We start from the raw sequence: 26,879 nt of genomic DNA on the forward strand, positions 1-26,879 counted from the left end.
TCAGGTCAGGTGGACCAGGCCGTTCACTGCGCCCGGCGGTTCCTATCAGCCTCCCTCCTCTCCAACCAGTCCATCGCCTGCGCCGGGTCATCAAAGAAATGAGCTCGGTCCTCACCCAGAACACGCAGCCGCGCTGGGTACATCATGGCGTATTTCAAGTGGTGAATTCGCAGCCTCTTCTTAACTTCCATGAAGCGGGCTCGCTGCTTTTGTACCTCCGCGGAAAAATCTGGAAATGCCATAACATGGCCTGCTTGAAACGGAATGTTGCCCTTCTCCCTGCTGAGGCGCAAAACGGCATCCCTGTCCCGAAAATTAAGCATTTTGGCGATAAGCGTGCGTGGTGGTGCCCCTTCCGGCGGGCGTCTCGCTGGCATGCGATGCGCCCGCTCCACAACGAAAGTGGTAGAAAATGCCTCCCGACCGTAAGTGTTAATCAGAAGAGTCTCCAGAAAGGTAGGCGGATCGTGGCCCTCCGCACCCTCCGGTAGGCCGATAAAACGAAGGTTCGACCTGCGCAACCTGTTTTCAAGATCGTCTTGCTTTTGAGCAAGAAGATGGAGTTGGCGCCTCACCTCCTCATGGGAGTGCTGGAGCGGATGTAACTCATCCTCCACCCGGCCAAGCCTTTCTTCAGTCTCCTTCACACGGTCCCTGATTTTGGACATGTCCTGCCGTATACGGGAGATGTCAACTTTTATCTCTTCAATTTTGGTGGTAAGGGAAGATTGGCAGGTAGAGATAGCTTCCAGCACCTTGTCTGTGTCATTTGCCGCCGGAGGAGTTGTGGAAGGCGAGGGAGCGCCATCTTGGGCCGGCTCTTTATCCTGCCTACGGAATTTGTCCAAGGAAGCCGCCGCCGAGCCGTGCTTCTTTGTAGGAGACATGTCGGGAGGGATGACCGGGCCCCTATCCGCCGATTCCCCTTGATGAAAGGCAGTCGCTGAAGGTCAGGATAAGCATTCAGGATAAACCGGGAGCGGAGCGCAACTCACTTGCGACCTACTCCATCGCCGTCCAGGCCACGCCCCAGATACTGGGTATGTTTACTTCTTAAACATACACATATGATTATCATTAGTTATGTAGAAATTTGCTTCACATAGATGTATATTTTTATATCATCAATTAAGATATTATACATACAGGCTGCTAATACTTAAATACGTTGATCATAAAAAGGCATACAATCAATAAGAACACATATATTCCTGCTTGATGGAACAGCTGCACAACAACGCCCCAGGGGGCAAAGAGGATACACAAACGGCCAATCATACATACACGAGGACCCAATATGGGGCACAGAGAGACCGAAGGCCACTGAGGAGTGTGTATGGCCACCATCTTCCAGCCTCTGGCGCCATGTTTTTTTCAAAAGAGCCAACTCATCAAAATCTCCAATTACGCCACTTCTGGTGACTCTCCAGCAGCAGTAAATGCAGATTTCGACGACTTGGTTGCGTTCACAGAACACCGCCAGCTTATACACTATGGTACATAATATAATGAGTGGACATCCAAGGCCCGACAACTTTTTTACTCCTTAGCAGGTGTTCTGTGAAAACAGCCAACTCGTTATGTACCATAGTGTATACGCTGCCAGTGTTCTGTGAAAACAACCAAATCATCGAAATCTGCAATTACTTATGCTGGAGAGTCACCGGAAGTGACGTAATTGGAAGTTTTTAAGAGTTTGCTCTTTTGACAGAAAACCAGCGCAGCACTTCTGTCCCGACATCCATCCCACTGTGGAGCATAGGTCTGCCCGTCTGGACATTGGTGACACGTAGGCACATGATGTCATCCCACCCTTGTGGGCAGGGTTGTACCACACGTCAATGCATCGAGGGACCCTCCTAGATGCTGCTCCGGTCTGACCAATGGTGAGGACAGCATTCAGATGTCATCACTCAGCTGCAACTTGTTATTGTGGATGGGAGCAGGACTTCCTCTTCCACAGGGCAAGATATATAAAGCTATTGATCCCATATGTCAGCCTCTATTTGAGCATAGCGACTGCGAGTATATGCAATTTCTCCCACCATAAGGTTAGTCTCCAAACTTTTTGATACTAACTTTGGGGGTCACTGTTTCTTCCTTCCCACTTTGTACACACACCCAAAACTTAGATCTTGTGTCTTGTCCTTCTTTTAATTTCAGCATGACTAATATTACTATCTTTACTAGTATTTTTCTACTTTGGGTACTCTGATACTGTACGTCCATATTACCACATTAAATTCTCACGCTTTCAATCATGTTGTAACCAGTATTCCCCTCTGTTTGATATAAGCTGATTATATCCTTACACTATTGTTGCTTTATTCATAAACACGGGCTGGTGGTCTTGGGGCTCTCTTTACCCCATTTTGGGTCCTCGTGTATGTACAATTGGTGGTTTGTGCGTCCTCTTTGCCCCCACGGGGCGTCGTCGCGCAGCTGTTCCATCAAGCAGGAATATATGTGTTCTTTTGAATGTATGCCTTTTTATGATCAACTTTTGTAAGTATTAGCAGCCTGTATGTATAATATCTTAATTGATGAGATAAAAATAAACATCTATGTGAAGCAAATTTCTACGTAACTAATGATTATCATATATGTATGTGTAGCACTAACCCCGAAAGGAGCTGCGCTTACCGTTACCTTCTTCACCTCGATTTGTGTCTAGGGGTTCCCGTGGTAGATGGCCCAGTAACTTTAGAGACTGACGCCATATCCGCGGAAAGGGATTTTTATTTGCAAAAACCATAGTTAACGAACAGTTTCTTAAAATAGGATCAGAGGGTTAGGAGGAAAGTTCAGGTACTCTTAGCCCTTGTACACACGGTCGGAGATTCCGACGGAATGTGTCCTATCGGACCGTTTTGTCGGATATTCCGACTGTGTGTGGTCTCCATCGGACTGTTTCCGTCGGAATATCCAACGGACCAACTTTTCCAACTTGCCGGTAAAATTTTTCAACAAAATGCTCAGATCGGACATACTCCGATCGTGTGTAGCCTACGCCGACGGACAAAGTGCCACGCATGCTCAGATCAAATTCCTAGACCAAAGCTATTGGCTACTAGCCTGAACGTAGTCCCGTCGTAACGAAATAACATCATCATGTTATGTACAATCGTATTTTCCGCCAACTTTGTCCGACCGTTTGTATGCAACAGTTTCGGGCAAAATCCGTCGGACAAAATCCAATGGATTTGGTTGTCAGAATGTCCGACCGTGTGTACAAGGGCTAAGTGTCAAAGTCAATAATGAAAGATTTGCTTACTTTGACTAAATCCAGAGAATAGCCATTCACAACTGGATGTTCACTCAAGTTGGATAGTCCCTCTCTCACAAGGCCTAGCAGCCAACAAGGTGCTTAACTCAGGAGCAAGTCTCTGCCACAGACGTTCTTGTAGAACATGCAGGAAACTAAAACTTGTAGAACACTTGCATAATACCTGGATCTTTCAGCCAGTTTGGCGATACCCACGAGATTGGATTTATTTAGGTACTTCAGCCCCACCAGTCTCTTGCTAAGAAGCCAACTGTGGCTTTCTTCTGGAGAGTCCTCCCATGGATAGCTATGAAGTTACTGGGCTTCTCCACGAGAGACAGCACCGAACCACCTCAGAATCCCTTCTTTCCTTTCCTTGCCTCGGGCTAGCCAGCCCCGAGACATAAAGTCGGGTGGATCCGCACCCCAGGCCATAGCCTTCCTGGCGGCTGGTCAGGAGGACCAGGACCATGGAGTCAGAAGCAACAGATGAAAAACAAGCTCTGGACTGCCGCACTCTTCAGAAAACCACTTTTCTTTATTGAAGAATCACATCACAGCTCAACAAACACAGCGAACAAGGAAAAATGCTGACGTTTCGCACTAGCTGTAATGCTTAATCATAGCAAACAATCACAGCACAAAAATTGTTTAAATACCATCTCTAATTGAGTGATTGAAATAATTAATTGAGTGATTAAAATAATCAAATAAAAATAATTGAAACCCACATAATGGCAAAGTGAAAAAGTAAGTGAATGAGTGAATAAACATTGTTTATAAAACCTTAGTGGATATTATTTTGAAAAGCAGAAGTAAAAAAGTGAATGTGTAGATCGGGTAAGTACTCAATAACTAATAGTGTGTCACCAAGAAGTGAAAAATATATGAGAAGTAAGAATACATGTGACAAAATGCGATTGCATGAGAAATGAAAAAATGTAAGGAATGAATAAATGTGTAATTAAAAGATTCTATAATACAATAAATTGTTAAAAAAGCCGAAAAAAAGATGAACTTATTGGCTAAACTTAATGTGAGGAAAATACAACATATAATAATCAAATATCCATAATGAGTGAATGAATGAGTAAATTAAATAAATTAAGTGGAGGAACATTTATATTACATGCATGAAAATGTATCAAATGGATGAATAAGAGTCCCTACATATCTCATCGTGTGTGTATATATAAAACTTATGTAAAAGAATATGTATGTATCCCTATGTATATATATTTCTGCTAAATAACAGATTCTCAAATCTAGAGGACTGAGTGCTGGCATGTCCATGGATGTCACCGGAATCCTGACCCACGCATATGACCTGTGTTTAAGGGGTTAATATATATTGTTATCCTGAATTCTTAATATCTAAATAGCTCCGCTGACCCACTGTCACAGCGCCTACCCAATTAATCACATTCAGCGAAATTAACACAACACAGTGGATCATTAATGACCCTAAAATGTAAATACAACCAGTGATGTAACTAATGGAGTTAAAGTAAACAGCGTTACTTAAGGCCGTTACGTTAGAGGGTAACGAGTAATCTAACTGATTTCTCTTCCCCACATGGTAACGCCATTCCCACTACTTGGGCGGCGTTACTGCAATTACATCTACCGCCGCTAGGGGCGCACCAGCTGCGATCCGTGGAGCGCTCCATGGCCTCGGCTTTAGGAAAGGCCATCTTGGTGCACCCTCCAGCCGTTTACAATGTGATTGCTCTGTCAAATGACGGAGCGATCACTGGTAAACAAACCGGCATCATGATGGCGTTGGTTCCTCTCTCCCCTCTGTGTATAGATCTGTACAGTGGAGGGGAGAGATCGGATGGCAGCAGCTTTGTGGGCTGCATCTGTAGTGTCCACAGTGCTGCTCAGTTACAATTACAGTCACAGCCATCCCTCCATACCCTGCCAATACCTTGCAATTCCCTGCCCAATACCCTGCAATACCCTGCCCAATACCCTGCAATACCCTGCCCAATACTCTGCAATACCCTGCCCAATACTCTACCCAATACTCTGCCATAACCACCCACTACTCTGCCATACCCTGCCATACTCTGCCATACCCTGCCATACCCTGCCATACCCTACCATACTCTGCCATACTCTGCAATACTCGGTAATACCCAGCCATACTCGGCGATACCCAGCCATACCCAGCTATACTCGGCCAATATTACAGTGGGGGAGATTGTGGATATTACAGTGGAGGAGATGTATATTACAGTGGGGGAGATTGTGGATATTACAGTGGGGACTATATGGTGGTGACATTTTCACAGGTTTTTGCAAATTCAATTATTATTTGCTGATCCGAAAAATGATCCGATCCGTGACTCTGATCCGAGGAACGATTCGATCCGTGAGTTTGGGGGGGGGACAGATGTGCAGAGGGGAAACAGATATATGTGTGGGGGGGGGTTACAGATGTGTAGTGAGGTACAGAGGGGGAACAGATTTATGTGTGGGAGGGAACAGACATGCATGGGGGGTACGCAGGGGGGAAATAGACGCGCAGGGGGGAACGCGCCCCTTGCTTATAGTAATACTAGACCTGCCCCTTAGAATATTTTAAAAAAAAAGTCATAGTTACTTTGCTGAGTAACTCATTACTTTTCCAATGTAGTAACTGAGTTACTAACGCAATTAATTTTTGGGAGAAGTAATTTGTAACTTAACTGATTACCTTTTTAAAGTAAGATGACCAACACTGAATACAACTAGGTACTCATGCTGAAGGGCGATGGGGATACACTCCGACAAGGAGCCACAAACATCCAGGTTCACTAATCAAAGCTTCCACAGAATTAATCATATATTCAGCATATTTGTTCTATGTGGAGGGTTTTGAGTATCCGCTAATATATGATTAATTCTGTGAAAGCTTTGATTAGTGAACCGGGATGTTTGTGGCTCTTTGTCGTAGTGTATCCTTGTCGCACTTCAGATTGAGTACCTAGTTGTATTTACATTTTAGGGTCATTAATGATCCACTGTGTTGTGTTAATTTCGCTGAATGTGATTAATTGGGTAGGCGCTGTGACAGTGGGTCAGCGGAGCTATTTAGATATTAAGAATTCAGGATTAAAAATATATATTAACCCCTTAAACACAGGTCATATGCGTGGGTCAGGATTCCGATGACATCCATGGACATGCTAGCACTCTAGATGTTAGAATCTGTTATTTAGCAGAAATAAGTATATAGGGATACATACATATTCTTTTACATAAGTTTTAGATATACACACACGATGAGACATGTAGGGAGGTTTACAGTTTCTTTTCTTCTTCTTTCTTTCATTAGTAAAACATTAAGTGGTTTGTCCTTGATATATATATGTGTTTTATATGTGTAAAATGGTATCACAGCAAAATTCACACATGGACAAGGGTATTAATTTATTATTATGATTATTATAGGTTGTATTTTTCTCACATTAAGTTTAGCCAATAAGTTCATCTTTTCGGCTTTTTTAACAATTCATTGTATTATAGAATCTTTTTAATTACACATTTATTCATGCCTTACATTTTTTCATTTCTCATACAATCACATTTTGTCACATGTATTCTTACTTCTCATATATTTTTCACTTCTTGGTGACACACTATTAGTTATTGAGTACTTACCCAATCTACACATTAACTTTTTTACTTCTGCTTTTCAAAATGATATCCACTAAGGTTTTATAAACAATGTTTATTCATTCATTCACTCACTTTTTCACTTTGCCATTATGTGGATTTCAATTATTTTTATTTGATTATTTTAATCACTCAATTAATTATTTCAATCATTCAATTAGAGATGGTTTTTAAACTATTTTTTGTGCTGTGATTGTTTGCTATGATTAAGCACTACAGCTAGTGTGAAACGCCAGCAATTTTCCTTGTTCGCTGTGTTTGTTGAGCTGTGATGTGATTCTTCAATAAAGAAAAGTGGTTTTCTGAAGAGTGCGGCAGTCCAGAGCTTGTTTTTCATCTGTTGCTATTGGTAATAGCCAGCACCTGTGGCGTCCCAACTGAGAGAACAGTTCACAGCCTATATGTGTGCTCCTGGAGCGGTGAGATTCCTTTCTCCTTCATACCATGGAGTCAGAACATACTTCTGGACCGGAACCCCGAACCACGTGACATCCACATCTTAAGTACCCTCTCCCAGAAAGCACAGCAGGAGTGACAGTCCCACTGGGTGGGCTCCGAGAGAAAGTAACCTTAAAGCACCCAACCAAACTGTGGTTCCATGCCTGCCATAAGAGACAGTGCCCCCCTATGGCCAGGCTTAACACCCTATAGTCCAATCAGACAGATGCTGAGGTCCAAATTTGGAACAATTGTACCCAAACCAAACTGCAGTTCAGGTGTAACATTAACTTTCAAAACATATAGCGCATGCTCTTCAGGAGCCGGCGCTACATATGTTTAAGAAGTAAAATGACCTAGTATCTCCCCCAAGGAAGGACTACAAGTCTGAAACATGTTGGGTTCATCATCACAATAAATTTGGAATGACTTGAAATTCCAGCTCTTTGGATGTATTTGATGGTTAACAAGGGTATGCATGAGCACCAATTTATGAGATGTCAATTTACAGTATGTAAGTTTATGTGTTGTAATGTCATTTTATCAGGTCTTATGCTTTTTTTTTTATGAAGTTAAAGGAGGGTTCAGAGATAGAGATAGTCTGCGTGGAGCATATTCCAGAGGGTAATATTAGGGGCATTAGTGGTAGGGTAACCAAAGCACACAAACCCAAGGTAAATATAGTAGCAAGTCGTAGTTGTAATCTTGGAACACCCAAGAGGATAGTATGTGACCGGTCAAAATATGTTAATACATTAAAATGTTTGTTCACCAATGCCAGAAGTCTGCCAAGCAAAAGCGGTGAGTTGGAAGCTCTGGTGCATCAGGAGAGCTATGATGTAATCGGTATTGCTGAAACTTGGCTTCATTCCTCACATGACTGGGCTATTAATATTCCTGGCTATGCACTCTTTCGGAAAGACAGAGTAAAAAGGAAAGGTGGAGGGGTCTGTCTGTATGTGAGAAGTGATCTCAAAGCGAGTGAGAAAGAGGACCTGGTGGATGGAGAGTGTGATGAGTCTGAGGCATTATGGGTGGAACTGCATACAGATGTGCATAGTTCAAAGTTAATCATTGGAGTTTGTTATAGGCCACCCAATGTTAATGAGGAGGTGGAGACTCAGCTCCTTGCACAGATAGAAAGGGCTGCAAGGGCTGGGACAGTGATAATAATGGGGGATTTTAACTACCCAGAAATTGACTGGGGTAATGGCACTGCTGGGACAGTTAAAGGGCAAAAATTTGTAAACCTATTACAGGACAATTTTATGGTCCAGTTTATTGAGGCCCCAACTAGGAATGATGCTCTGTTGGACCTGGTAATCTCAAACCATGCAGAACGTATTACTAATATTCAGATAAAGGAATATCTGGGTAGCAGTGACCATAACATGATTTCATTTGATGTTAGCTGTAAGCAAAAATCGCATACGGGAAAGATAAAAACATTTAATTTCAAGAGAGCAAATTTTCCAAGGATGAGGGCTGCTCTCCAGGACTTAGACTGGGAGACAATATTGGCACCAATGGGCACAGAACAGAAATGGGAATTCTTCAAAAGGACTGTTTGTGATCTCACGGCAAAGTATATTCCCATGGGCAATAAGTTTAAAAGGTTAAAAATAAAACCGATGTGGCTCATGGCCAAAGTTAAAAAAGCTATAAACTATAAAAAAAGAGCTTTTAAAAAATATAAAAATGAAGGAACGCTAGTGTCATTTAAATGTTACAAGGAATATAACAGAATATGTAAAAAGGAAATCGAGGATGCAAAAATTCAAAATGAAAGACAGATTGCAAAAGATAGTAGGACAAACCCCAAGAAATTCTTCAAATATATTAATAGTAAAAAGGTTAAGTCTGAGCATGTAGGCCCTTTGCAAAATAATATGGAGTGGGTGACTGGGGACAAAGAGAAGGCTAACTTATTAAATACTTTCTTCAGCTCTGTGTATACAAAAGAGCATGGGGGAGCTTATATCCATAATGGGGGTGGTACTGACGCAGCCCCAAATCCACAATGGCTCAAAAGTGATATGGTCCAGAAATATTTGGACAGAATAAAGGTGGATAAAGCACCTGGACCTGATGGCATCCACCCACGGATCCTAAAAGAATTGAGCTCTGTAATTTCAAAGCCATTATATCTAATTTTTAAGGACTCATTAATGACAGGAATAGTACCACTGGATTGGCGCAGGGCAAATGTGGTGCATATATTTAAAAAGGGAACAAAGTCTTTACCAAGTAATTATAGACCTGTTAGTTTAACTTCTATAGTTGGGAAGATACTGGAGGGATTAATAAAGGACCACATAGACGAGTTCTTTCAGGAAAAAATATTTTGAGCAACAGACAGCATGGATTCATGAAAGACAGAAGTTGTCAGACAAACCTGATTTCTTTTTATGAGGTGGTAAGTAAAACCTTGGACAGAGGGGTGGCGGTGGACGTGATATATTTGGATTTTGCTAAAGCGTTCGATACAGTTCCCCACACACGGCTCATGTGTAAGGTAAAGTCTACAGGTTTGGAAATATCAGTTTGTAAATGGATAGAAAACTGTCTAAAAGACAGAATTCAGAGAGTCGTGGTTAATGATTCTTACTCTGAATGGTCTAAGGTTATCAGTGGTGTACCCCAAGGTTCAGTGCTGGGACCCTTACTTTTTAATATCTTTATAAATGATATTGGGTCTGGGATCAAAATGAATGAATGAATGAATGAAATTCTTGTATAGTGCACAATGCGAACTGAATCGCCTCTAGTCAAAAGTAACATTTCCGTATTTGCAGATGACACCAAGCTATGCAGTGGAATAACGTCCTTGCACGATGTCTCCAATTTACAAGCCGACCTCAATGCTCTGTCTACTTGGGCAACTATGTGGCAGATGAGGTTTAATGTTGAGAAATGTAAAGTTATGCACTTGGGGGCTAAGAATATGCATGCTTCATACATGCTAGGGGGGGTACAACTGGGGGAATCCATAGTGGAGAAGGATCTGAGGGTTTTGGTAGATCATAAGCTCAATAATAGCATGCAATGCCAAGCCGCGGTTTCCAAAGCGAGCAAGTCCTTTCCTGTATTAAGAGAGGTATGTACTCCAGAGAGAGAGATATCATTTTGCCCCTGTTCAAATCATTAGTAAGACCTCATCTGGAATATGCAGTTCAGTTTTGGGCACCAGTTCTCAAAAAGGATATCGGTGAACTGGAGAAAGTGCAGAGAAGGGCAACCAAACTGATAAGAGGCATGGAGGAATTCAGCTATGAGGAAAGATTAGAGGAATTGAATTTATTCACTCTTGATAAGAGGAGATTAAGGGGGGATATGATCAACATGTACAAATATATAAGGGGTCCATATAGGGAACTCGGTGTCGAGTTATTCACTTTACAGTCAACAAAGAGGACAAGGGGGCACTCTTTACGTCTAGAGGAAAAGAGATTTCATCTCCAAATACGGAAAGGTTTCTTCACAGTAAGAGCTGTGAAAATGTGGAATAGACTCCCTGCAGAGGTGGTCTGGCCAGCTCAGTGGATTGCTTTAAGAAGGGCCTGGATTATTTCCTAAGTGTACATAATATAACTGGGTACTAACATTTATAGGTAAAGTTGATCCGGGGAAAATCCGATTGCCTCTCGGGGGATCAGGAAGGAATTTTTTCCACTGCTTTAGCAAATTGGATCATGCTCTGCTGGGGTTTTTTGCCTTCCTCTGGATCAACTGTGGGTATATGGGATGGTATGATATTTATTATACGTGTGTATGTATATGTATGTATATATGTGTATGTATATATATATATATATATATATATATATATATATATATATATATATATATATATATATATATATGTATATGTATATGTATATGTATATGTATATGTATATGTATATGTATGTGTATATATATATATATATATATATATATATATATATATATATATATATATATATATATATATATATATATATATATATATATATATATATATATATATATATATATATATATATATATATATATATACATTTTTTTTTTTTTTGTGGTTGAACTGGATGGACTTGTGTCTTTTTTCAACCTGACTAACTATGTAACTATGTAAGTTATTTTGTCTCTTCTTGAATATATGGTTTACTATACCACTACCTGGTGGGTGTGCTACTTCATGAGCCGGTGACCTGGAGATTTGCCTGCTTATCTTGCTGGGTTTGATTACCTGTCATGGGTGTCATTTACCTTTGGAGAGAAGGAGGTGCTAGGAGCTGGTGGAAGAAAGCACTTAGAACAAGACATATCTATTGGATTATTTATAAGAGGATATCACTATCACTTGTTGGAATCAGTGTTTGGTGGTGGTGTACGGACATTGCTTTTATTTATGATATGTTACATATTTTTTGTTTGTGTTAAGCGTGGTATGAAATCACAGTCGTATCCCTTTTTATCACTTAGGCCATTGAGCTTTATTACCAGCTGCTTTTTAACACGTAAATTTAATTAGTTTATTTGTTAAATCACATTTCCAGGGTGTGCAGGTTGAAGGGGTGTGCTTTATCCTTTTTCTCAATCTAGTATTTATGCTAGTGTAGGTAGATTTTCAGGCTTAGCTGGCAGCCAAGCCTGTGTTGTTTTAACTGGGTCAGGGGAGTGACTCAGGGAGGCTGGTATATGACTCACAGGCAGCATCTCTAAGACCTCCCCCTACTTCTAAAAACTGGTAGAAGATTCCAGAAGAATAGGAGTGGAGGTGAGGAGAAGCTGCCTGGGGTATTCTGAGGGCCCTGACCAATCCCCAACAGATAGGTTGGCAGGGGGCAGGCATCCTCAAATACTCATGGTCAGCCCAGCTGAGGGCAGTGGAGTTCGAGTGGAAGCTGGAGATGGAGTGTTAGGCTGTCAGTAGCCCCCTAGTCTTGGGGGGGTGACCTTGGGCCTGGGCTCGGGTGCAGAAGAGACCCTCTTCATGACACACAGAGGTTTACTGATCAGGAGGCAAGGGAGCAAAGTGGAGAACAGCAGGAGAACACTGCCAGGCAAATCTCCAGGGAGGAAGACAGCCAGGAGTCAGAGGACTAAGAGGCATGCCTAAGATGACTGGGTGCAAACAGTCTAGGATGGATGCAGAGTCATTCTGGGAGAACTGTGAAGTTTTACCCAGGAGGGCTAGTGAAAGGGGCAGCTGCAGGCAGGTGGGCTGGCAATGCCTAAAGAGGTGGTGCTGGGATCAATGGCCACAGAAGGAGGACAGCTGGACACCAGGACGTTCTTTTGTGCTACACTACCAAAGGGGCCCTCGTTCCCTGCCTGCAAAGGGCATTTGCTGCTGGTCTGATTGCTCTTGTCAGACCAGCCACACAGTGCCAGCTGGTCCTGGGAGTTGTTGTTCTACAAGCAAGATTGCTGGAGGTAGAAGGAGACGTGTATATACTGACTGCATATAGTTGTGTCCCTGAAGAACTATTTGCTGATCAAGTGGGCATTCCATAATACCCTCAACTCTATCATAGTTCATAACCCCTAATAAAATACAAAAACAAAGCTGCAAGGACTGATTCTTGTCTCCAGCGTGTGGTGGAAAATTCTGTGTGCCTGGCTGTGCAGGGTGGGAGATACCTCCATTCACCAGTGACTCCTGTGTGTGTGCCACTACATCTATGTTGATCTTCTTTTGAAAATCTTTAGTAGGAGAGGTCAGAAATGGGAGCTGTGATATTTCTTCTATGACAGGTTTCAATGCATTAGTCATTATACAGTATACCATCCAGGTCCGTGGACTCCGGCTGTGTGACTGGCTGGAGCCACAATGACGTCACTCCCACATGCGCACAGGAGCCATCATTTACGGCACATGATTCTGAAGGAACAACCAGGGTGCCTGTTTCTTCAGATCATATATGCCGATGACATCATTAGCTGCATATATAGTAAATATCTTCTAAACAGTGCACGTTTAGGAGATATTTACAGTACCCATAGGTAAGCCGTTATTATAGGCTTGCCTATGGGTACAAGTACAGCATGCAAGTTTACAACCACTTTAACTGCCTTAGTTAGTGAGGTAATTAGTTTTTTTTTTTATTTCAGTAAGGCCGCGTACACATGCGGGGACTGTTCGCCCAACTTTGTCCGTCAAACAGTTTCAGCAAACAGTCCGCTCAAAATTAGCATGGACGGACATGGCCACACACGACGAACGAACAGTTTGCTGAAACCGTGCGCGATGACGTGAACGGCACGTACGACGGGACGAAAAATACGACGTCCTATACACTGCATTATAACTTTCGGCGTGTAAATCCTTTCTGAGCATGCGCGGAACTTAGTTTGACGAACAAGCCTACACACGAGGGGACTGTTCGCTGAAACAAAGTTTCAGCGGACAGTTTTTCGGAATTTCCGAAAAACCTTGTTCAGCGGACTGTTCGCTGAAACTGTCCGCTGAAAGCCCACACGCGGGCGGACTGTCCGCCGAAACACTGTTCAGCGGACAAAGTTGGCCGAACAGTCCCCGCGTGTGTACGCGGCCTAAGATGTATCTTTCCACTGCATATTAGCATGTACTTGACTTATTCCATTTTGTGATTTTCTTTGGAGTTTAGATTTGTCTAGCTTAAGGGTACTTTATAAACTGTAACTGCTAGAGGATAGGACATACAAAACCTACACAGGGTTATTGCTGGTGCCAAATTGACAGTGGAAACGCCAGTTACAGCCAATTGGGGTAGTGTCAGCCAATAACCATCAGTAAACATTCCCTTATTTTGGTCCTAGGGCCCTTTTTGTACTTTAAGGAAAATAAAGCACACATAATTACAACAGATCTATGTATTTTTTTGTTTATTATTTTTTACTTTTTTTGAATTACCCTTCATTGTTATCCACAGGACAATAATTGGCCTTCACAACCAAAGTACCATTAAGTGACTCACAATAGCAGAAAAATGCCAGTATTTAGTTGTTGGCACAATAATCTTGACATCTTATATAATGTCCATATTCAAACAAAAGCACTATAATTGCTCTCCCAAAGATCTCCTGAAAACGTGCTAAGGCTATAGACTGCAAAGGATTGTAGCACTGATTTGCCATACATAATTGTCTATGTATGCCCTTATTTGGTATTTACTTGTATCATTATAAAGACCTGTCTACAAAAAGTCCAGGCTGACACAGCAAATACCATTTCCAGTCAGTAAAAAAATAACAGAACACTATAGAGCAGTGATGGCGAACCTTGGCACTCCAGATGTTTTGGAACTACATTTCCCATGATACTCATGCACTCTGCAGTATGGTTGAGCATCATGGGAAATGTAGTTCCAAAACATCTGGGGTGCCAAGGTTCACCATCACTGCTATAGGGTAACTGTCTTATATTTGTTAAAATCTTTGCCATCTTATGCCGGCCATACACGGTTCGAATTATGAAAGAATTTTCTTTCGAAAATCGTATCTAAGAATTTTCGTATGAATTTGCACCATTAGTGGGCTACAGCAACAGCCGATTTTCGTGTGGAAATCAAATTTGAGGAATCGGGCATGTTGGAAATTTTTAGAAAAACAAACGATTTTCTAATCAATAATGGAAAATCGTGCGAGAAATGTAATAAGAAAAGAAAATTTACGGAGAGAAAAGAAGATTCCCGGCCACGAAAATTATTTTCTGTAGCAACATGAGGTGAAATTGAAGGCTTGGTCAGCCGAATTTCGAAAATCAATGGTGGCATTATCGGATCACAAAAACTTTTTTTTTTCTGATTTTGAAAAGAAAATTTGTTCGCAATTCGACCGTGTATGGCCTGCATTCGTTTCTATCTAGTCTATCCAGTTCAACCTGCGGTCTGTGAGTGTACTTGTATTTATGCCAATAGTGAATCCTATAAATCCCTGTATGTTGTGATCATTTAGGTGCCCATCTAAGAGTTTTTTGAAAATTGAGAATCCCACATTCTTACCGCTCTGTCAGCAAAGAACCCTCTATGCAGTTTAAGGTTAAACCGCTTCTCTTTTAGTTTCAGTGAATGGCCACATGTCTTTTTTAACTCCCTTTCACTGAAAAGTTTTTTTCCTGTGCTAAGGTCACAAATAAGATATTTCTACATTGCTATTATATCTCCTCTCAAGCGTCTCTTCTCCAGAGAGAATAAGTTCAATGCTTGTAGTCAGGGCCGGCCCTACCATGGGTCCCAGGCGGCACTTTAAAAGGGGCTGCAGCTGGCAACATAGGCGCCGCATGCAGTAACAAACTGCTGTCAGGAGTACCCACTGGCTGCCGCCACTTAGTAGCTGCCCATACCTGTCAGGAGGAGGTTGGATCACAGTCAGCAGCAGGGTAGATCCTAGACAGCTGTGCTCTGCACTGGTTGCTAGAATAGCCTGCCGATCAACGTCTAGCAACCAGCGACGTCAGAGGCCATGGCCGCACCAGCATTCAGAATGATCAGCCTCCACGCTTAGTCAATTAGCTCCATCCACCTCTTCCATCTTCTTCAGCGTGGCTCAGAGACTGAGGGAAGGGAACACGTCTGAAGAGAGCTGTGCCTGTGACTGAGTTTGAGCTGAGCAGCTGTCCACAGTCCACCTGCACAACACCTGCCACTGCCTGAGGTATTGCAGAATGCCACTGTGTCCATGCTCTGGAGGTTTGGCATTGGCACTCACCCTGTCCATTCTGCCAACAGTTAGTTCCCCATAGCAGCATTGTCTGCAGAAGTCAGAATTTAAGTACTGTAAGTACTACGCACATCACAGGTTGTATGAGACATGAGAGCCTGAGAGGGACATGCCTTGCCCAGCCCTGATCAACCACTTAAGGACCAGAAGGATTTACCCCCTTAATGACCAGGCCATTTTTTGCAGTACAGCATTGCATCATGCATCGATTTAAATGACAATTGTCCGGTTGTGCAACACTGTACCCAAACAAAGCTGATGCCCCTTTGTTCCCCACAAATAGAGCTTTCTTTTGGTGGTATTTGATCACCTCTGCGGTTTTTATTTGTTGCACTATAAACATAAAAAGAGTGAACATTTTGAAAAAATATTTTTTACTTTTTGCTATAATAAATATCCACAAAAAATGAAAAACAACTAATTTCTTCATCAGTTTATACAAAAATATGTATTCTTCTACATATTTTTGGTAAACAAAATCAAAATAACTGTGTATTGATTGGTTTGCACAAAAGTTATAGTGTCTACAATATCAGCAATAGATTTATGGCATTTTTATTATTATTTTTTTATACTAGTTATGGCAGTGCAGTCTGCAATTTTTAGTAGGACTGCGGCATTGCGGGGGACAGATTGGACACTTTTGTGGAACCAGTGATATTTATACAGAGATCAGATCATAAAAATGCACTGATTACTGTGTAAATGTCACTGACAGGGCAGGGGCTAAGACTAGGGGGCAATCAAGGGCTTAAATGTGTTCCCTGGGAGGTGTTTTCATCTGTGGGGGAATGGGACTGACTGGAGGAGGAGAGATATCGCTGTTCCTAATCACTAGGAACAGCAGATCTGCCTCTCCTTCCCTGTCAGAATGGGGATCTCTCTGTTTATAGTGACAGATTCCCATTCTGGCTCTCTGTTGAGCAATTGCGGGTGGCTGGCGTACATCAAGGCTGCTGACCATGCACATCAGCTTCAGCTTTGCGGCGACGCCACGCACATCTCCTAGAACTCTTAAAGCGGCGACTTACAATGATGCCAATTTGCCCAGGAATGCCAACCTGCCGCAGTTCAACTGCAGCGGCTGGTCCTCAAGTGCATGGGCGTCCGCAGAACTTTTTCCAGGGGGGGGATCATTTTAAGGCCACTCATGCTCCGCCCCTTTTCAACAATCTCATAAAAATCTTTCCACTGGTAATACAGTAATACATATGTGTTATATAACAGATAATTCATCTTCACTTTGTATTGGAAGTTACTCTGGTGGCTGCGTACCATGCCCATATAGCCTAGAGAATGTACATCTTTTTACATTGCAATACATCTGTTGTGGCCATATTTTGATCTCATACTGTCACTCTATAGGCTGTTTTCATAAAGATAAAAATATGGCAACAACAGATGTATTGCAATGTAAAAAGATGTACATTCTCTAGGCTATATGGGCATGGTACACAGCCACCTGAGTAACCTTGCGGACGCCCATGCTTTCAAAAACCAGCCCTGGAAAAAATTTCATACCAGCCTCACAGCATTATTATAACAGCCCAACAGCATAACGTCATTATTTTCTTGTTTATGAAAGGGAAAACCATACATTTTACCAGTTAATAGTGGTAAGTGATCAATCATCAAGGGGGACCCCAGGAACTCAGAACGTGGGGGGGGGGGCACCTTCTGCAGAAAGAATACTCAAAGGTAAGGGGGGTGGGTTACTAATATAAGGAGGAAACCCTTTATATCAGTGCCCCTTACATTATCGTATTCACTCCCGCCTTACATCAGTGACCCCCCCCACCCCCCGACTGGCCTGGCGGTGCTTTCACTGACCTCATCTCAATCCCAATCAAATGCAGCTTTACTGTGCCGTGAATGCAGCCTCACTGTGTCCATCATTGCAGCCCCTCCTGTGCCCCATGTCCCAGTCTGCAGTCCCTGTCTGTGGGGAGGTGTGTTGTTGATGCTTGGTACGGTACCTTGCATGCCAGCAGGATATCCATGACGGCCAGCAGCAGGCAGGGTCTGTTCTCGTTTTGGATGGGGACGGTGCTCCTTCCAGAGGATATGTCTGCTGTGAGATGGAGTGGTCTCTGGCCACCTGGACCTTCAGCTGTCCTCATTTTCCAGCCCCAGTCAGCCTGTCCTCTGGTCCTGGGGAAGTGGAGAGCACTGGGTGGGAGTTGGAGAGAAGGGGGAGCAAAGAGTACTAGCGGGGTTGGAGAACACATGGGTGGGGGCAAAGAGCGAGGGGAGTGGAGATTACAGGGGTGGGGAGCGGAGAGCGCTGGGGGGAACTTGAGAGAACTGGGGGGGGCAATAAGAACAGGGGTAGGGAGCACGGTAGGCTGAGAGCACTGGGGGGCTAAGAGTGTGGGGTGGCGAAGAGCACTGGGGGGGCAGAAAAACAGGGGTGGAGAGCACGAGGGCTGGAGAGTACTGGGGGAGTACAAAGAGCAGGGGGAGTGGAGAGCAATGGGGGGGAGCTTGAGAGCACCAGTGGGGGCCAGAAAGAACAGGGGTGGAAAGCACGGGGGACTGGAGAGCACTATGGGGGGTGGAGAGCACTGGTAGGGTTGGAGAGCACATGGGTGGGGGAAAAATTCAGGGGGAGAACAGGGGTAGGGAGCACGGTAGGCTGAGAGCACTGGGGGGCTAAGAGTGTGGGGTGGCGAAGAGCACTGGGGGGGGGCAGAAAAACAGGGGTGGAGAGCACGAGGGCTGGAGAGTACTGGGGAGTACAAAGAGCAGGGGGAGTGGAGAGCAATGGGGGGGAGCTTGAGAGCACCAGTGGGAGCCAAAAAGAACAGGGGTGGAGAGCACGGAGGGTAGAGAGCACTGGGGGGGCTGGAGAACACCAGGGGGGCAGAAAGAACAGGGGTTGGGAGAATGGGGGGCTGGAGAGCACTGGGGTGGGGGCTGGAGAGTGATGGGGAGAGCTGAAGAGCACTGGGGGGAGAAATAACAGGGGGGAGAGCACTGGGGGAGTGGAGAGCACTGGGGGGGAAAGAATAGGGGGAGGGCACTGGGGGCAGGGGAGAGCACTGGGGGGCAGAGGAGAGCACTGGGGGGGAGGAGAGCACTGGGGGGAGAAAGAATGGGGGGGAGAGCACTGGGGGAGAGCAGTGGGGGGAGTGGAGGGCACTGGGGGGGAACAGGGGGGAGAGCACTGGAGGGAGTGGAGAGCACTGGGGGGGGGAAAGAACAGGGGGAGAGCACTGGGGAGAACAGGGGGAGAGCACGGAGGGGAGAGGACTGGGGGCAGTGGAGAGCATTGTGGGGAAAGGGGGGAGAGCACTGGGGGGGCAGGGGGGAGAGCACTGGGGGGGGCAGGGGAGGAGAGCACTTGAGGGGGGACGGGGGGGAGAGCACTGGGATGGTGGCTAGAGAAGGATGGGGAGAGCAGGGGGGGCAGCAAGAACAGGGGAGGAGAAAACTGTGGGGAGGGGCAGGGAGTGTGGTGGAGGAGAGCACTGGGGGGGGACAAGAGGGAGAGCACTGGGGGGAGTGGAGAGCACTGTGGGGGGAGCACTGGGGGGTGAACAGGGGGAGTGGAGAGCACTGGGATGGTGGCTAGAGAAGGATGGGGAGAGCAGGGGGGGGGCAGCAAGAACAGGGGAGGATAGAACTGCGGGGGGGGGGAAGGAGAGTGTGGTGGTGGAGGAGAGCACTGGGGGGAGGGCAGGAGAGTGTGGTGGTGAAGGAGAGCACTGGGGGGGCAGGAGAGTGTGGTGGTGGAGGAGAGCACGGGGGGGGGGCAGGAGAGTGTGGTGGTGGAGGAGAGCATTGGGGGGCAGGAGAGTGTGGTGGTGGAGGAGAGCACGGGGGGGCAGGAGAGTGTGGTGGTGGAGGAGAGCACTGGGGGGGCAGGAGAGTGTGGTGGTGGAGGAGAGCACTGGGGGCAGGAGAGTGTGGTGGTGTAGGAGAGCACTGGGGGGGGGCAGGAGAGTGTGGTGGTGGAGGAGAGCACTGGGGGGGGCAGGAGAGTGTGGTGGTGGAGGAGAGCGCTGGGGGGGCAGGAGAGTTTGGTGGTGGAGGAGAGCACTGGGGGGGCAGGAGAGTGTGGTGGTGGAGGAGAGCACTGGGGTGGCCAGGAGAGTGTGGTGGTGGATGAGAGAACTGAGGGGAGGGCAGGAGAGTGTGGTGCTGGAGGAGAGCACTGGGGGGGCAGGAGAGTGTGGTGGTGAAGGAGAGCACTGGGGGGGGCAGGAGAGTGTGGTGGTGGAGGAGAGCACTGGGGGGGGAGAGTGTGGTGGTGGAGAAGAGCACTGGGGGGGGGCAGGAGAGTGTGGTGGTGGAGGAGAGCACTGGGGGGGGGCAGGAGAGTGTGGTGGTGGAGGAGAGCACTGGGGCGGGCAGGAGAGTGTGGTGGTGGAGGAGAGCACTGGGGGGGGGCAGGAGAGTGTGGTGGTGGAGGAGAGCACTGGGGGGGGCAGGAGAGTGTGGTGGTGGAGGAGAGCACTGGGGGGCAGGAAAGTGTGGTGGTGGAGGAGAGCACTGGGGGGGGCAGGAGAGTGCTGTGGTGGAGGAGAGCACTGGGGGGTGGCAGGAGAGTGTGGTGGTGAAGGAAAGCACTGGGGGGGGGCAGGAGAGTGTGGTGGTGGAGGAGAGCAATGGGGGGGCAGGAGAGTGTGGTGGAGGAGAGCACTGGGGGGGGGGGGCAGGGAGCACAAGGTGAACTGGGGACAGTAAAATAAGTTGGATAAGAGAATTGGCAGGGGGGCCCCATGCATCCGCCCCCCCATCCTCCTATCCAGGCACTGTGGCACACAGGGTGGGCTGTACCTGCAGCATCTCCTCCTATGGATAAAAGCGCTTGCTGGCTGTGTACGGCGGCCGCTCTGTAACATGGCCCCGCCCCCCCCCCAGACTGGCTCATGTGATAAGCGGAACGTTGATTCTCTCTACTATCACACAAGCAGGTCTGGGGGGGCGGGGCCATGTTACAGAGCGGCCGCCGAACACAGAGGCAGCCCGCTCTGTGATCCAGAGGAGAGAGCGGAGGATGCCGCCGCCGGCGGACTCAGCAAAAAAAATGCAGCATGGTGGCGGCTGCAACACCTTGGGGATTCCGGGGGGGGGCACTTGACCCCCCTTGCCCCCTGCTGCGGACGCCCATGCTCAAGTGGTTAAAGTGTGGCATTGTTGGGAGTGGGGAGTCGACAGTGAGAATATTTTTCCTCAGAGATCATGGCTCAGTGTATTAATCTATGTACAGTATATCTACATGTGATTATCTTTGACCTATAGAGAAATTGATGTAATACCATTTCACTTATAGTTTATTTGTGAAGTACATGTAAATCTGATTTTATGATAAATCTAATTTTAATTTTAATTATCATGATATAAAAAGAGTGTGCAGGCCTTTTGCTGGGTGTGATTTTTTTTTTTTTTTGGGGGGGGACAGCATTTTATTCTTGGACCCAGGCAGCACAATGTCTTGGGTCGGCCCTGCTTGTAGTCTTTTCCCCATAGTAGAGATCCTCTATTCCCTTTATTAGCTTTGTTGCTCTTCTCTGGATTCTCTCCATCCAGTCCCAGCACATCCTCCTTGAGGATTGGTGCCCAGAGCTGGACGGCATACTCAAGATGCAGCCAGACTGGAGTGTTGTAGAGTTTTAGAACTATCGTTTTATCTCTGGAGTAAATCCCCTTTTTAATGCATGCTAATATTCTGTTGGCTTTACTTGCATTAGCTTGGCATTGCATGTCGTTGCTGAGCCTGTGATCTACTAGGACCCCCAGGTCTTTTGCCATCCTAGATTCCCCCAGAGGTTCTCCCCCTAGCGAGTAACTTGCGTTCGTGTTTTTAGCACACAAATGCATTACTTTACATTTTTCAACATTAAACCTCATTTGCCATGTAGCTGCCCAACCTATTTATTTTATTTAGATCTTCTTGTAAGGTTTCCACATCCTGCACAGAAGTTATTGCCCTGCTTAACTTTGTATCATCTGCAAATATTGAGACTGAGCTATCCATCCCATCCTCTATATCAATAATGAATAAGTTAAACCTGTCTCTATGAATTTCAGAAACTGAAAAAAGTAGTGCTGAGCGATCCAAGAATATAATTTTAAATAGGAATTTTTTAATTTTAAAACATGTCAAAACACTGCAGTGATGTAAGTCAACAAAGATTATGAAGAAAGGAAAACATTTCTATATTTAGTATTGGATGATAACAAAGACAACCAGTCCTCTGGAATATTATTACTAGAATATGATTACTAAAACTGGAACATTTATACTAGGAAATTACCACTAGAACAGTACCAATATAAATACCTTGATATGAAAGTAAACAAGTTACTGATGAAGGATTAGTATTAGAATTGCACTAAATAAATAGCTGATAATTCATCTGTACATACTTTTTTTCTGCTATAGTATACCAACAGTCAGGAGCGTTGCTAGGCCTACAAAAGATCTGGGGCTAGAGCCCATAGCAGCGAAGTAAAGAAAGTAATATGCTTGGGCGTACCTGTGCCCAGCTATACAGCTTCACATGCGCCCAGTAATGCAGCCTCACATGTGCCCAGCAATGCAGCCTCACATGTGCCCAGCAATGCAGCCTCACCAGAGAGAAGAGGAAGAGGATAGCCAGCCAGATCATCACACATCTCCCGCTGTGTCAGATTTAATTTGAATCACTCGATGCCCGCTCTCACATAAGTCCTGCTCCCTGGATAGGCTCCCACTTATGTTAGAAAGCAAATATCCTAGCATTGGACAAGTGTGCTGTCTGTTAAAGGAGCCATACCAAAAGGTGGGACTTTATGATGGCGGACGGACACTCTGCGATTAAAATTAGAGCTGACACAGCGGGTGACACTGGCCTGTCACCCCCCAGTGTTTGTTTCTTTAAATGCAATGAATTCTGGGAATAATTTAAATGTATGGTTAGGATGTAAAGCTTCGTACACATGATAGGATTTTCCACAGACAAAACCTCAGACTTTTGTCCGAAGAGGTGTGCCTGGATTTTGTCTTGCATACAAACGGCAAAGAATTGTCGGCCAATAAACACTACATTGTACTACATTGTTTTTCAGCCCTTTAGCATTAACCTTTGGGCTCCTTCTCCTAATTTCGTCTTAGTAAAAGTTTGGTGAGTGTTGATTTCACGTTTTTCATTTAGAGCTTTTCAGTTTGCGCTTTTTATTTCGTGCTTTTCAGTTAGATTCTGAACGGCTGTTTGTCAACCAGACATGTTGCAGAATCGGAAAGCGATAATTTGTTATTTATTTTTGGCCTTGGAGTTAATGCTTTGACCCAAGTCCAGTCCAGGAACAGGAGGAGGAGGAGTTCTTGGACCAAAATTGGTTGCTTTATTAATTGTGACCAATTATGTTATATGCCTTTGCTGCGGAAGCTCCAGGAGAATAATCCAGATGTTTTTTGGAATTATCTCCGGATGACGGACCCCTGCTTTCACCAACTCTTGGCATTGTTGACCCCCAATATTAAGAAGCAGGACATATGCATGAGGATTTTGTTTAATTCTTTGGTTGAATAATGATTTGATTTGCTATATTTTCTATATTTTTGGATGCATGGAATGTAGTTTTCGGTTAAGTTCTATTGGCAGATAGCATGTCTAATTGTTTTTTTTTTTTTTTAATGCACAATAAAAAAAAAAAATTTGCAGAATAATACTTGGGTATGTGTTTTACTTCAAATGGCAGTTTGGGAGTAGCCAGTTACATAAAAAAAAAATACAAGGTAAAATTGACAAGGTACACCAACATAGTTGTATCTTTGATCTTAAAAACTATGGCCTAATGGTGTTATGGTAATTTGCCAGAAAAAAAATAAAAATAAAAAAAAGCATAATATTATTCTTTATATCACTAGAAAAAAAAGCCTTTAAAAATAGTTTGCAATAACTCCATCAGTATCACCAGCAAAGCAACTTCATTATTATCCCATTAAAGAAGAAAAGAATGTGTACTGCATTTAGAGATTTCATAATTTGCCATGTTACAAATGTTAATTCTCCAATACGAATGTTAGTTTACAAGACCGTCTGCTTCTGCCTCATCCTTGCTTCTGAGTATGCGTGTTTGTACTGTGTACTTTTGTCCGACGGACTTGTGTACACACACTCCGAAAATCCGACAACAGACATTTGTCCATGGAAAATCCGACAGCAATTGTCTGATGGAGCATACAAATGGTCGGATTTTCCTCCAACAGCCTGTCATTACACATTTCCCATCAGAAAATCCACTCATGTGTACGCAGCTTAAGAGTCCATGAAACCAATTAATATGGATGTCAGTTCATAGGGGAAAGAGGTCCTTATAGCTATTCAACTCAGAACTGTCAGCAGGAATGGTTCAAGACCATGCAAAGATCCCAGATAGAAAAAGCACACCACCCTTGTGCAGCAGTTGGAGGCTTACCAGAAATATATATCACCACTAAATAGTGCTCAGACCCATATTAGAGCAATATAAGATTCACAAGATTCTCTGATCACAGAGTCTCAATATATGTATCCTGGATCCCTATTACACCCTCAGGAGCAACGGTTCATGGCCAGATCTCATATAGCAGCCGACTTACCAACAAACAAAGCAGTCCCCATAGTGAAGATCAGTTTGCAGGATAAAACATTTAGCCCCAGTAGCCACCCCCTAGCGACGCCACTGCCAACAGTACTAACATCAAAATGGAACAAATATCTTTTAAAAGTTTGGTGGTGTCAGGAAAATGTAAATCATTTAGCATAGTGTATTTTACTTTTACTTATTTCCAGCAAGCCTTTTAAAGAACTGGCTACCATTATAAAGTAAAGCAATGCCCAAGTTTAAGTCATTATGTCAGTAAATTAACTGTAAAGATTTTCATAACACATTGTTAGACATTGTTTGTTACCTAAAGTACTAGATTCTTGTCTGTTGTCTATGCTTTTCCATCTCACAACGGATAAACAAATGTTTTTCTTACCAAGACAGGTGGAATTGATGAGCAAGAATGGTATTTAGGTCCTATGTATAAGATAAGATAACAAAACACTGTTCAGTCTTCCCTTTGCTTCTTTTATTTACAGAAAAAAAAAATAATTATAAAAGGCACTCTTGGATAAAAGAAAAAAGTCTGGAGAAAATTGTGGACTTTCACCTAAGCCTGTGTGCTAATACTTAATCACCTTATTCATGTGTAACAGTAGTTACACATTTATTTTGTTTTTCCAGATTATATGTTGTTGTAGAGAATGCATCATGCATTCACCTCTCACTGAACTGGTATCAGCAAACAATCAGTGAACAAAATAAATAAATCATTGCAACTGTTGTCAATGTAATCAAACCACATTCTCTGCAATGCTTATTGAATTGTGTACCTGATTATCTGAGCACAAGTGTGTGAATAATTAAAATGGCAAACATGAGATGAAAACAATCACTTGAATGTACATAAAAGAAACAATGCTGTGCTAGCTGCAATAATTTATCTGAGAATTTTCTATCTATAATCTGGTGTTTAATGTATTTTAATAATATTTCATAAATAATAAAACAGAAAAAGTCCATATAATCAAGAATGTAATAGTCCCATACAACTTGTGATGTACAGTGTATCACTCCCAAGTAAGTGCTGCAAGTAGAAAACAACTGCACCAAGGTGAATCCCTTACGGGCAAACACTCAACTCTCTATGTTGACTCCCACAACAAAGGTCATTATGCGGCAGATGGACTCCTTTCCTTCTTAAAGTATAATGTCACATTTGGAACATGTAATATGTTCCAGCATCTGCAGCCTCTCCCCCCTCCCTGTGACAGCGAGCAGGGGATCCCCTCCCCACAGCCACTGTCACAATTTGAAAACAGCGTAGATGTGCGGGGCTCTGCCCACAAAGCTGTGTCATTCCTTTACAGTTTCCTGTGAATGAATGCCTACAAGTACCATCAGCCATTGTGGCTGATGGCTTGTAGTTCTTGACTAACTACAAGGGTGCTGGTGAATGCTCTCACAGTCGATTTATCTTCCTGCCCTTATGAACGGACGGCTATGCTAAGTCTGCAGGAGCCTGAGATTGCATTAGCAATCTGCTGATCATGGGTGCAATGCTATGCAGACTCCTTAACAAAAAAATAATGAATTCACATTACTCTTTTTTTTGAAGGCAAACTTATCCTTTAATCAGCATGGACTCTGACTTTTGGATTACCTTAGCAGCTCATGTGGATAGATTAATTATTAAGTGTGTATTCACATGTTAAATGACAATGAGAACATACAGGCAGGGCCATCTTAATGAGAGGGCACACCTAGGCACTGCTCAGGGGCCCCAGCTTTATGAGAGGCCCCTGCACTTTCCTCAAAGAAGCTGCTCCTTGAGCCCATGCTGCCCAGGAATTGGGGACCCCATGATGGCACTCAGAGTACACAGGGGAGGCAGGCTGGCAGTGGCGCGTGGTACTGTGCAGAACGATACCTATTTCACAGCCAGCAGGGAGGGGTGGGCCAGAGCGCTAGTGATGCTCTGACCCCTAATGCAGCTTGAATGCTCAGGACTCGGAGGCCATGGGATAAGAGCTGTAGTGGGAGCTGCTGAGTCGGTAGCACTGAGAGCCCACCTGCGGAAGTGGCATTGTGGATGGTGTCATAGTGAGCCCAGTTGTTCAGCATTGTTTGCAACGAAGGGCTTGGAATGCCTGGAGGTATCCTTCCTCCTCCAATACCTCTTTTGCCTGCATTACTTGATTGGTATATTTGAATCTTTTTCCCAGTGCTGGAGGTGGGCACATAGCCAAAAGTTCAGATGCACTGTATCTCCACTGGAAAAGGGTGTACTACATGGATGGAATAATGG

The 26,879-nt window shown here is 44.4% G+C and overlaps 1 protein-coding gene across 2 annotated transcripts in view; it reads right to left on the bottom strand.

Annotated features, from left to right (window-relative positions):
• The window catches only part of SLC23A1 (solute carrier family 23 member 1), a 1,056,923-nt gene extending 1,031,786 nt beyond the window's left edge, over nucleotides 1-25,137 (bottom strand). Inside the window, exon 1 of one of the 2 annotated variants that reach the window (XM_077473737.1) lies at nucleotides 25,008-25,137. The gene's annotated coding sequence lies outside the window, so the exon portion shown is untranslated. Of the gene's footprint in view, nucleotides 1-24,935 lie in introns of both variants that reach the window. The other variant, XM_077473738.1, reaches the window with a different exon arrangement.
• Nucleotides 25,138-26,879: the final 1,742 nt, after the last annotated feature.

This window comes from Lithobates pipiens, unplaced genomic scaffold, assembly GCF_037356315.1.
Source record: "Lithobates pipiens isolate NorthernLeopardFrog02 unplaced genomic scaffold, aLitPip1_a1.2 Scaffold_8, whole genome shotgun sequence".
Classification (NCBI taxonomy): Eukaryota; Metazoa; Chordata; class Amphibia; order Anura; family Ranidae; genus Lithobates; species Lithobates pipiens.